At 36.3% G+C, this 13,768-nt stretch overlaps 1 protein-coding gene across 17 annotated transcripts in view; it reads left to right on the top strand.

The window, feature by feature from the left end:
• LOC134804722 (TLD domain-containing protein 2) overlaps positions 1 to 13,768 on the top strand; it is a 146,463-nt gene that overhangs the window by 42,495 nt on the left and 90,200 nt on the right. For 6 of the 17 annotated variants that reach the window (XM_063777891.1, XM_063777894.1, XM_063777890.1 and 3 more), the window contains exon 1: positions 8,384 to 8,562. The exons of 7 other annotated variants lie outside the window; for them this stretch is intronic. The gene's annotated coding sequence lies outside the window, so the exon portion shown is untranslated. Of the gene's footprint in view, positions 1 to 8,383; positions 8,590 to 13,768 lie in introns of those variants that run through there. 4 more of the 17 variants (XM_063777911.1, XM_063777910.1, XM_063777895.1 and 1 more) reach the window with 2 other exon arrangements.

Raw genomic sequence — 13,768 nt, 5'->3', positions numbered from 1 at the left:
TGAGTGTATGCGGTCGTGACACTTTTTTGAATACCCAGTAACTTGTTGTTGATCAGACGACCTTTTTGTGAATTCCTGAACCCTGACCTTCTGAAAACGGAATAAGTACTTAGTATATAATTCGTCTGTTGCTCGGCCCTTACGGTGGTTTTTACCTTTTTGTTTGATAACATGTTTGGATACGTATTTGATTCAAATTTGTTCATGTAGTATCCTAGTCATACGACGATATGTTTTTTTAATTATATTTACCGATTTTTCTGTAAGATTGTCCGATTGTATATTCTTTTTTGATCCGATAAAGATAACATTAAGGGGTGTGGTCTCTTAAATGTTGGCCCCGACTAATTAGTTACGAACAGTATGATAAAAAAGACATATAGGTAGGTACATATTATTCCTTATTTACGTATCACCTTTTTAGGGTACGGTAGTTAACTAGGAACCCTTATAGTTTCGCCTAAATAAAAACTACGAAAAAAAGAAATGTAGGGTACCAGTACCACCCATACAAAACATTTTTTTATTCACTTTAACCCAATACACTCGCGTGCAAAAGTATTGCATCACTTTGCATTTTTTCGTCCGCACCCAATATATTTGTAAACTGGTTAATTTCGATAAATTATTTTAATGTAATCATGTTCCTTGAAGTTTTAGCTTTACGAAAAGAAAAAAAATGTGGAAACCGGCCCAGTATTTTTCAAATTATCGGCATTTTCCCGATTTGTGAGCGGTTTCACGTTATCACGCGCACGAGTTGCGTTACCCTTGACCCCTATAAAACGGGGGTAGAGAAGGGGTTGTTATCAGTCACTTATCAGAAGTCAATCGTTACATATCTCCGCGTATTTTCCCGTGAAAAAGACCTGGAAAAATGGAAACCACTGAAGCTGAAGTCTGCCAAATCGTCCAGCCCCTGCCCCGGGGCGTAGCCAACGTTCAGTATCCGCCGAGCTGAATTTAAGCCAATCTGCAGTTTGCAGAGTTTACCAGAGGTTCCAGGGGACAAGATCCTTTGCTTCAAGACCAAAGAGCGGCCACAGAAAGTGTACATCAGAGAGGGACGACCGCTTCTTTGTCACAACATCTCTCCGAGATCGACACCAGACAAGCATTGCCATCCAGCAGCGTCTGCGTGAGGTACGAGGAGTGGCTGCCAGTGAGTGGACAATAAGAAGAAGACTTAAGAAAGCGAACTTGACACCCAGGAGGCCCGCAGCGGGGCCCAGATTGCTGGCGCGACACCGTACAGCCTAAAGAGAGTTTGCTGAAAATCACAAGGACTGGACCATTGAGCAATGAACCCCAGTTCTCTTCTTGAAAGAGTGCAGAATGTGCTTGAATAGATGTGACCGAAAAGGAAGAGTCTACAGAAGGCCAGAAGAACAGTTCGCTCAATATTTCTTCTCCGAAAGGGTCGCCTATGGCGGTGGATCCGTAATGTTCTGTGGCGGCATTTCCTACGACGGGCGGACAGAGCTGGTTTTCGTGCCTGGCGGGGGCCGTGACAGTGGATTGACCGCTGCGAAGTACATCACTGATATCCTGGAGGAACATGTTGTTCCTTATGCCGGTATTTTTGATGAGGGGTTCATCCTAATGCAGGATAATGTCCCGTGTCATACCGCTAGGGCCACGGCAGCCTACTTTCTCGAAGTGGGCATTGACATCATGGACTGGCCAGCGATGAGCCCGGACCTTAATCCCATTGAACACGTGTGGGACTACCTAAAAAGGGGGCTTCAGAAGCGGAATCCTGCCCTGGTCAATGTTGAGGAGCTGAAGGGAGCCTTGCTGGAGGAGTGGGACGCTATTCCTCATCATCACATTACAAAATTAATTAGGTCTATGAAAAACCACTTGGTTTGTGAAAGGAGGCCTCTGGGTGGCAATACCAAGTATTAATTTAATAATAATAATCGATATTGTATTAATAAAATGACTTTTATTCTTAAGTTTCCTGATTTATTTTTGGAGCATTATGCGACTACTGTCAGTTTTCTGATTTTTTTTAGTCTTCAGATCCGAAATTTCATTGAATTTAAATTTTTCTAATGCGTTACATTATAAGCTTTCAGTTGATACCAAAATTTTAAGAATCGGGTATAGAATTACAAGATATTGGGTGCGGACGAAAAAATGCAAAGTGATGCAATACTTTTGCACGGGGTATGTGGGGTATCGTTGGTCTTTCAAAACCTCTAACAACCATTTATATACAAAGTGAATATTTTCTTAAATACTGGCACCAAAAGAAATAACATACAAGTCTCTCTGACTAGTGTTGGGGGTAGGACTCGAGTCCTTTGAGTCCTCTGCTTTAAGACTCCACTCAGTTTTTCAGACTCTTATAATTAAGTATAAACTCGAGTTATTTGCAACTTTATTGGGACCAGAGTCTTTTGTAGAGACTTGAGTCCAGAGAACTCTCTATTTTTTTTACAAACAATTTCGAAATGCATTGTCTTTATGTATAATTTGTGGATTAGGTACACAAACCATACAATAACCCTTGACTTCTTTACTGTTATTTAGGAAAAACATATTAAAAAAATCACGGACTCTTTGATCCACACTGTGTAAATAAAACACTATAATCGGTTTGTATTTGTTATAATTTAACTAACGCGCACTTATTTTCTTTACCCAAACACAACCATGCACTGAAAACATTGGTAGTTTTAGTAATAGTACCTGGGAGACCGAGCTTTGCTCGGAAAACATATAAACACTCAAAAATGCGCGTTTTCCCAGAGATAAAACCTAGCTAGATCGATTTTTCGGCCCCGAACACTATATATGTATAGCAAATTTGATCGAATTATTAGATTAGTTTCCGAGATCCCCGAAATATATAAATATTGTACATATTTATATATATGTATATACAAGAATTGTTCGTTTAAAGGTACATATAAGATACAGAGTGCGGTAAACAGTTGCCGTAGATCTAGAAAATGAAATTGTCACAGAACCGTCCAAACAATGAGTAGTTCAGTGAAATTAGCTAAAATTACGGCATAATTAATAGAAGACTTTTTTTAATTGGGATATGTACGTTGACGACCGAAGTTATTTTTCATCAACCCTCCCCTCCCCTCCCCCCTCTGCGTCACCCCCCCACACCCCCGCAAAGGGTCCAAAACCCAGTTTTTCTAAATTTTTAAGAAAACCGTTCAAGATACAGAAAAAGGGTGTAGGAACGAAGTGATCCTTATTAAATTTTCTATTAATCTCTTATACACACTATATTGCTATCACTTATAGTTTTTGCGCAATACGTCACGGAAGATGCTATTTTTAGCATTTTCAGTGTTATTTTTCTTCTAATGACTTTTCTCAAATAACACTTACGATATCATCCACGTTTTTAGGGCTCCGTACCTCAAAAGGAAACAACGGAACCCTTATAAGATCACTCGTGCGTCTGTCTGTCTGTCCGACCATTCCTCCCCCCCCCTTTATCTCTAAAAATACAGGGCCTAAAATTTTGATAATAATACACAAGATAATACTTTACCTATAGATAATAGGAAAACCTATTAGAAATGTGCAGTCAAGCGTGAGTCGGACTGTACGTTTATGTACGGAACCCTTGGAACGCGAGTTCAACTCGCACTTGACCGGTTTTTTTTAATTAAGTAAATAGTTATTTAAAATGGGTATTATTTATTGAAAGAGTTTGTGTTTGTGGGACGGTAAGCATGATAAAGACATTGAAAGGAGAGTAAATGCTGGAAATCGTGTGAATGGGGCACTTAACGCTTTTATGAGCAGCCAGAAGCTGTTGCAAAAAGCACGGTTGGCTGTTCATAGAGGGGTGTTGGTGCCTACACTTATGTATGGTAGCGAAAGTTGGGTATGGCAGAAGAGGCATTAGAGCCAAGTGAATGCAGTGGAAATGAGAGCGCTGAGAAGTGTGTGTGGTGTGAGACTGCAAGATAGGATTAGGAACAGTGTGATAAGGGAAAAGTGTGGACTGAATGTAGATGTAGTGACTAAAATTTTCTCTGATCAGATCGGGGAAATCCTGAAGAAAGGCCAGGTCAAGAACACCCTAAACCGGCGAGCGTGTATGAGGAATGTAATGAAAGTGAAGGAAGCGAAAGAGGTATGTCAGGATCATAGCAAGTGGAAATCCGTGGTCTCTGCCTACTCCTCCGGGAAATAGGCGTGATTATATGTATGTAACTACATGTTATTTATTATTAAACTACTTCATTTGACGATGCTAGGCCATTTTTTAAATACATCGCCTTCAAATATTTTTAATGTCAGCTAATATCGTTATTAACCACTTGTCTGTATATGAAACGGATCCTGACCGAAATTTATAGGTACAGCACAACCGAGGGTGAACCCACGATTTTTGATCACCACACACATCTTCTTCCTCGCGTTAGTTGTCGCTTTTCGGTGAAGGAAAACATCGTGAGGAAACCGGACTAATCCCAGTAAGGCCTAGTTTCCCCTCTGGGTTGGAAGGTCAGATGGCAGTCGCTTTCGTAAAAACTAGTGTCTACGTCAAATCATGGGATTAGTTGCCAGCGGACCCCAGGCTCCCATGAGCCGTGGCAAAATGCCGGGAACAACGCGAAGAAGATGATGAACTTTTCATGTGTGTGGTGGTCAAAATCGTGGGTTCACCCTCGTTTGTGTTGTATAAAATTCGGTCAGCGGGCGCAGCACGGTTCCAATTTTATCGCCTATCACTATGCGCGTCCCTTTCGCACTTACATACTTGTTAGAGCGTGACAGGCATGGTGAGGCAACATAGAGGTACAATAATAGAGAGGAAACGGGGGAGGGGCCAAATGACCGAACGAGATACACTTATAGAACTTTCAGTAGGAGTAGCAAGAAAGCGGTACTATTGCTTATCCTTGTCACAGTCTCACTTTTTGTTTGTTCCCCACCATACATTTAGTATGGGTTATGGTGGGCAACAAATAACCTACCTACCTTCTATGTGAGGCAAGCTATAAAAACGCGACCGTGCGGTCTGTTTCACAGTCAAGTGGTTAATAGTAACGATGTTCGGTGAGCTTAAAAATGTTTGAAGACGATGTATTTTCAAAATGGCATAGCATCGTCAAATCAAGGAGTTTAATAATAAATAATACACCATTTTAAAGAACATATTAACTATTTATTTAAATTAAACAAAATTTGGCGATATCGTAAGTATATTTTGAGAAAAGTTATCTTACAAAAGAAAAAAAACGTAAATTCTAAAAAAGTTGCATATATGGTGACAGATTTCACAAAAACTATAAGTGATAGCACTATAGTGTGTATAAGAGATAATAGCAAATTTACTAAGGATCACTTCGTTCCTACACACTTTTTCTATATCTTGAACGGTTTTCTTAAAAATTTAGAAAAACCGCGTTTCGGGCCCTTTGCGGGGGTGTGGGGGGGTGACGCAGAGGGGGGAGGGTTGGGGAGGGTTGATGAAAAATAATTTCGGTCCATAACGTACATATCCCAATTGAAAAAAGTCTTCTATTAATTATGCCAAGTTTTCCATATATTTTTTTCCAGAAGCAACGTACTAGAGTTGTCCGAGTTCATGTCGGCCCCATTAGACCGAAGTTTTGTGGCAATCCGAGTACCGTTGCAGATACTTTCTTCGGTCTCGCGTTTTGTCCGCTCGTACCCGTTAGTCACACCACGACGCAATTTAAGGTACCTTCCCATTTTTTTATTACTTATTAGTTGCATTAAGAAGACGACGAGTGATTAAGTGTTGTCATTACTATAATAACAAGTTATAGGTAGTTTCGTTAGTAACATTATAGTAGAGGGGCCAGCGAAAGAAAAGTCTTCTAGAAATCGATTTTCGCTCATGTCGTCTCGGATATGGGTGAATATGGTATCGATGCATTCAGTGTAATGCCCTGAACACAAATTGAATCCCGCTAAGGGCATTTATTGTGTATTTATCATGAATATTTGTTCCTCAGTTATGGATGTATTTTATGTATACATACAAGTATTAATATCTGGGAGACCGAGCTTTGCTCGGAAAACATATAAAAACTCAAAAATGCGCGTTTTCCCAGAGATAAGACCTAGCTAGATCGATTTTTCGCCACCGTAAACCCCCATATAGCATATTTCATCGAAATCGTTAGAGCCGTTTCCGAGATCCCCGAAAAATATATATACAAGAATTGCTCGTTTAAAGGTATTCGATATATATATATAGATTCATATATAAAAATATTATATATCGTCGTCGTACCCACAACGCAAGCATTATTAAGCTTACTGTCTTAAAACATTTCTTTAACTTATTTATTTATTATTATTTATTACCGAATGTAGTGGTCGAATAGTTACAAAGGTTGGTATTTACATACATTTTGCTATTTAAAGTAGCTAATTATAATTGCTTATTCAGTCAGAATATCAGTACGATTTTTTTCTATCAATATGTATTGTATACTTTAGTGAAAAATGGTACGATGTTACCAACTTTTATATAAAAAGTATTTTCTAGTTTTTGTTTAAATAACTGCGTCATGATTGCTAGTGTTACTCTTGTTACAGTTGTTTGTATCTATTATTGAAAGTTAAGTGGCCTCTTAAATGTACTATTACTAGTGGTTCTGTGGTTCTGTAAGCTGTAGACATCGCGAGCGTAACTTAAAACTGAATAAATCCATGGTTTCCACTTATTGAACAAATTCCAAAAACTGAATCGACAAAAAATTCTATTCAATCATTGAACCTGCTCACAAAATTTCACGAGAATAGCGATTGAGGTTGTGAGAATTGCGACCTGTAGAGAACTTCCGGTCCGGACATACGAAAGTATTTTTGCTCAAGCTGAAATGGAGACCTTGGCTTACGCTCGGTCACTAAAATTATTGTAATATTATTTGTCTTTTAATTACTACTTACTTTAATTATTTTTATGGACAAGCTCCAAGATTTTTTAAGGGGTTTATTATTGAAGACGGAAAATCCTTCATAGTAAATTTCCCTCGTTGGGTAATGTTTTTGTTAAGTTTTCTCGGTCACGCAGTTTATTGTTTTCATTATTTATGTATTTAAGTAGCACAGCTTACTCGTATCTGACATTATGACTCGAACGGTCCATCACAGGTTTACTTCGAGTCACCGCATTCGCCCCACATTTATTTTTACTTGTCGATAACTTACGTATTTTTCTGACCGCAATCATATTTTATCATGAATAATAGTGTTACCCACTCTTTCATCTGATAACAAAAAACTAGGATCTTAGTTGACGTTCCATTATCTTGACTTCATGATTTTGGATAACATTGTGACCTGAATACTGTTTAGTCATGCGTTCTGGCTATGTTTAGCCATGAAAGACAAGAAATCAATACGAGGACTGGTGTTGCAAATGTGCATTATTGTGTTATAAAGCTGTCGATAATGTCCACTTACAACCTACTGAATCTATAAGGAGAGTTGATTATATTTACGTTTTACACTTAGCTGACAAGCATAATAGGCTCTAACATTGAGATCTCAGATCACACACGACGTCACAGTTTCGCAGTCGAGGCGCTTGTATTTTTTAAGTATACCTAACACAGAGCCCGGTTAACAAACATAACAAGATCGTTACTACTTCATTCTTCTAGTATATTTAGTTCAATATGAGTATTACTGTCACGACTATATTTTAAAGAACTCGCCTGATGCGTCACGGTGCAAATCCCTTGAAATTCAGTAGATTTAGCTGATCTCAAGCAGTCGGAAGCTAGTCTGAGAAAATTTAAATAAAATAAATAATAAAAAAATATGTTATTACGTACTATTAACTTCATTTATAGCCTTTTGTTACGGAAAACGTTGAATGTAGTTTATAAACTACATAAATAGGAGGGATGAAAAAAAGGTTAACGTTGTCTCTATAGAAAAAAATCACGAATGCATATTTAATTGTCATTTAATTTCAGTTGTATATCGTAATATAAGTAGGTACAATTGAAATGAAGTAAAACGTTCAAACCCGCGTGATCGCCGATCTCGGACCGGTATTTTTTGGCATTATCTAATTTCCTGGCTTTCAGCTCCCTCATAATAAAGATTTTCGAATCAATTTCTCTGTTTATTAAATATAGTAGTATATAGACTAGCTTATCCTAGGTACCTTTATTCAGAAGAAAGGACTAAACTTTAGAATATGTATAATAATTTCCAAAGCTAGTTTTGTTTACAAAGCGGATGAATTAAATACACATATGTATTTATTTTGTCAGTTGGTAAAATAAATAAAGTATAACACGAAGTGATACGCGAAGCGGAGAAAAAAGGGTTGATTTTCAGTAAGTTTGTTTTGCGTCACGCTTCCGAGATTGGTTGCCCCACTCCCGCTGCTGTGGCTGCTGTCGGTTCAGTAGCACTCGCAGCGCCGCGCGCCTCACTCGCTACACATGCGCAAGCGCACCGTCCTCCCTCAGTGAAAGTTGCGCGCATGTTCTACGTTTTCGTGTGCCAACATCTTCGTCTAGTTATTGTTTGTTGGTTGCGCCAGTGCAGCGGGGAAAGGAGGTCGAAACTTGTCCGCAACTCGTAAGAACACCGTGTTTTGCGATCCCGGTATCCGTGTGGCAATGTTATTTCAATCATGCATTTATATTTAATTTTCACAATTCATACCTCATCTTAATATAGTTATATGTTTAGGTGAGCCTAAACATTTCTCAGAAATAGTGATGATTATAAGTGGACCAAAACTGTTAGGATCTCAGAATAAATATATAAATCATTTTCATGCGACGGATGTTAAAAAAAGATGTCATACATTTTAAACAAATAAAAAAAAATACATTTTATGTTATTAGTGGGGCTAATATTATGCGTTAGCTATTTTCTATTCATGGGTACTGTTGTAAATAATAATAATTATTTTAAATTTTAAGATCTGGTACCATAAAAATATAGTTTATAGGAAAGTTAATTAATGTCAGTGATAACTGATAAGAAATTAAATATCAGTCTATGAACATTGCAAAAAAATTAAACCTGTTTAGCATTATTTGTGTTAAATTCATAACAATATTACCCTTACCCTTTAAAGTACCCACACTAACCCAAAACCGATTGTCACCGAAAAAGAAAAAAATGTTACACAAGAGTAAAAATGCTTTAGGTTAAGTTATATAAAATAGGAGTACATATTATGATGTCGGTTAGAAAGTTCTATTACATTCTTCAAACGCAAAATTCGAAGTATATTTAGGTACCGTCCCTAATTCCGTAAAGTTCTACTGGTCAAACATCTGGTAGGCACGTAGGCACTGGTTTCATTTGTTCTGTTGCGCACAAAAGACGGTTCCATTAAGTACCTGGATCATATTGTATATATTAATGTGGATTAACAATAAAAAATAAACGTAGGTTGAGTAAGTAGGTACCTCCTCGATGTGACTTAAACATTTCTTTAACCAACCTCGGCGGTACGCCTGAAATAATTGTCTTATTAAATACTGTTTGCATATATTTCATTTATATTTTTTAACACATAGTGCCGAGAACCCGCATGGCGGGTTCTCTGTTCGTAATCGCTTTCCTCTACAAAGCGGGAAAACGCTGGGATCGGCTACGAGCGTAGCGCTACTAAAACGTTAGCACGTTAGCAGTGAATGTGTTAAATAATTCGTCCCAAAAAATACAGCCGAGAGGTTCTAATTCTCTATGAATTCACTCCGTTTCATCGAATGCGCAACAATGATACATAGTTCTCTCCTAGATTCGTAGACTCTGCCTAGATTTTCCTTTTTTAGTGATAGTGACTAAAATTATCCCCATTTCTTAGAATGGCATTACACATAAGTGACCCCGGTACTGCGGTGTAACATGTAAATTCTATTAAAGTGGCCATGCGTGCCAAAACGATTGGATTTTATCGATAATCGGCTGAGTTTTCGATAAGTGATAAGGCTGTAAAATCAGACCGGGATTGAGCAGTTTATCTTATCAACTTGCAATCATAAATAGGTAATTGTGAGGCATAAAAATACTGATCACATGTTGTGTTCCATAAACCGACAGAGAAATAATGCCGTAGGTATTATATTGAACTGTCTGTCACCAGGCTATATCTCATGAACCGTGATAGACCTAGACAGTTGAATTTTTCACAGATGATGTATTTCGGTTGCCACTATAACAACAAATACTAAAAACATAACAAAATAAATATTTAAGTGGGGCTCCCATACAACAAATGTGATTTTTTGCCGTTTTTTGCGTAATGGTACGGAACCCTTCGTGCGCGAGTCCGACTCGCACTTGACTGGACTCGCATTACTTAAAGTAATTCTAAGTTGTAATTTAATAATGTCATGGTCCAACGATTTTTACTAGTTTGCAATGTTCGTTAAGTTGAATACGGGGGTCAAGTTTTGAGATTTTAGTTCTTGCACAAGCTACCTACCCAATTCAGCTGCAAATGCAATAATAATGCACCATTATATAGCTAACATTATAGAGTTAATATTGCTTAGATTATCGACATGTGTGTACTAATTCTTTCGGATTAGTTAGACATAAGGTAAACAAACAGAAACAAAGTCATCATTTCGACTTGTGTATTTGTAAGAAAGGAATAAAACATAATTCAACAAAATCAGGCCCGTTAAATTTTACGAATAAGGAGGAAAGTTCTTATCAAGTTATCACGCTTGCGAAAAATTTATTATTAATTTTTTTAGACAAAGCAAATTTAAATTACATCCAAAATTACTAATTTTGATATGCCATTTGTTAGTTTCTAAAGTGAAACAGCGAGAACGTAAACGGCTGTGTCATACACATTTTAGAATAACGTCACCTCTGTGGAAAATATAATAAAAGTTAACGACTCTGGTTCATATATCTCCCGTTTTTCTTAATTGTGTCTCAAGTACTGAAAAAATATATCCCGCCTGTAAGGGTGCAGCGTAAAAAATAGCTTAGATTCCGTTGACTTTGCGATGTCTACACAAAAGACGCAACGAGTTAAGCATACTATAAAATATGTATGATCCAGTTTTTAAATTACCAATATTTGATTATTATGAAAATTATTATAAGATTATTGAACAAAATAAATTGTGTTAGTATTTCATAGTAAAACGTATTTATACTCGTAGCTTGATTTACAGAATGACCCAAAAATACGTTGACATTTTTTTCGCCATATTTTTCTTACTTATACGTGTTATACAAAATGCCATAAAAATAAGTACTTAGTCCGTGTGACTGAAGCTTTTTTAACAATTTTAACTCGGGTCTCGAGCCGATTGGCTTTTGTTTTGTAAGTATAGGTAGCGGGTTCTTTATGGTTTCTTCTTATTATGCCGGTAACTCATTGAATATAATATTTTTTAAATGTAAGATGTTGTTACTGCTTCTTTGTTCAATGCAATTGATTTAATGAGCTTCACATCTTCTTTGTCCTGCGTACGTAGTGTATTTGTTGTTGAAACAATTAATCGGTATTCCGCGCGCAACATCTTGATACTAGCAAGCTAGTTAACTATGCTCGTTTATAGAATAGTATTTTTCACCGTGATGCGTTGTTTAGTATTTGTAAGCATATTTTCTTGAACGAAAATCCGGTTCATTGTGGTTCTTGTTTATAATTTTACTGAGCATCTAAACAAATTATGCTGGCGTATCAACTCCATCAACTGGTGCTTACATCCATCGTTATGATAAAGATGACGGAATAAATCTAACGGAGAGAACATGTTCTTGATACTTCAAAGGTATACTGAAATACATTAAAATGTTTATCGTGAGAATCGTGTACACGCAATTTGCGTGTTCTAATGAAAAAGCGCCAATGTATGGATGCTATGAAAATATTTTTCTGTATCCTAATATATTTTTGATAACAATTTAAACACAAAGTTACTTCTGTACAATTTTGTATTTAAAATATACGTTTAAAATATCATTACGACTTAGTGTTGCACTGTCATTGAAGTGGTCTATCTTGTTGCGTGTAGACATTTCTGAATGGCTCGTATAAGTTTTACCTTCACTCCGTATATTTGTTTGCTTTTTTTATATACATATTCTACATACATTGTCTGTTGATTGAAACAGTTAAGGAGGTTTTAGCTGTGTTCGTAGTAACGAGCTGAAGTCTATGGTATCCTATTGTATGCTATACGCGACGTCACGAGTAAGCATTGTGACGCAGCGTAAGACGACGCTGTAAGCGGCTAATGGCGTTTATGTATAGGAGACCAAAAAATCTTGCATACATTTTAACACAAGATTAATTGAATCCCGCTTCCAAAATGAAATGAAGATCTAAAGTGTATAGGTATTTGACGTTGATGCTCGATTTTATACTTGACTGCTAGTGCTAACAATTACAAATGTAAAAGCTCTCGACTATAAATTGTTTACGGCTGTAAAACTCGAGTGTACTTCTGGCAGAAGTCTGCTTGAAAACAATCTTCTATCTTCGTAAACATAAAAAGATTGAGTGTTTGTGTCTAAAAGGATCATGCCGAATTTGGCCTACGATTCGATAAGCATGCTATATATACGATAAATTTAATCATATTTCTTACAATCTTATACATATATTAGATTCCAACGGACACTTCTTAGTAAGGAAAATAAGTTAAAGAGTAATTAAACCAAATCAACACATCCCACGCCATTACATAGAATCAATGACATTTCATAAATGGACGTCCAGAGCCAAACAAAAAATAATGGCAGCAAAATACTTTTCTACGATGTTTTTGTTGATGCTAATAAGTCTAATAACGCTCACTTCAAAAAAAAACATTCATACCACTAACGACATACTGTTTAAGCACTAAGTATCAAAATTGCAAAAAGAACTGCGAGACAGTAAAAACTTTTTATTCCAATGACTTTAATTGTTACATACCCAAATGACTTACGTCAAAAGTGAACAGCGAACGAATATGGAACGAATAGAGTCGCTATGGATTGTGTTTTCATATTTATTTGATAGTATTGTATGAAATGTAGAAGAGCACCAATTTACAATTAGCTTTCACCGGCTTTCCCCACTGAAGTCGTTTTTTTTCTTCTTTAAAATTGATTAACTTTTTTAATAAAACCTTATTTGATATCAGGGTATGAATAACACGAAAATAGGTTAAAACTTAAAAATACATTAAAATAAAGGGAAAAATATATATCTAACTTTTTTTTATAAATTACATAATAAACTTACAAAATAGGAATTCTAACTTCTTTGAAATAAATTAAGTTTACTATTAAGTGCCTTTTTAGGCAAACATTTGTTTTTGAAACATTATTTTTTGGAATGAGTTACTTATCGAATTCATTATAAGAATCCTGTGATTGGTATTGTATTTCTTCTCTCTCTGGAATTGAAGTAAATATGTTTACTTAAGTGATTGGTTTTACATTTGATGCTATAACAATTTTTACTATAAAACAGCTCTAGTTGTTATAGTCTATTCCGGTTCGCATGCTATGTCTTATTCATTTAAGGAAGTCGTATTAAATATATTATTTTATTTAAAAAAATTTTTAACCTAATACCAACTCATTCGATTTTTGTTCCTTGACAACCTTTAAACTGTTTAAACGCCCAATATCATCGATATGTTTACACTATTTACGGCACCTTATTTCCTTGTAATAAGGCATAATAATATTTAACATGGCCCGATACAAGGCAGAATTCCTAACCTCAAAATCGTAGAGAAATTCCGCTTTTATAATGTTCTGTGAAGTGTCCGTGAATTTCTAATAACTATCGGGACTTTCA

Source organism: Cydia splendana, chromosome Z (assembly GCF_910591565.1).
Source record: "Cydia splendana chromosome Z, ilCydSple1.2, whole genome shotgun sequence".
Taxonomy (NCBI): Eukaryota; Metazoa; Arthropoda; class Insecta; order Lepidoptera; family Tortricidae; genus Cydia; species Cydia splendana.
This window is presented reverse-complemented; position numbering and strand designations above follow the sequence as displayed.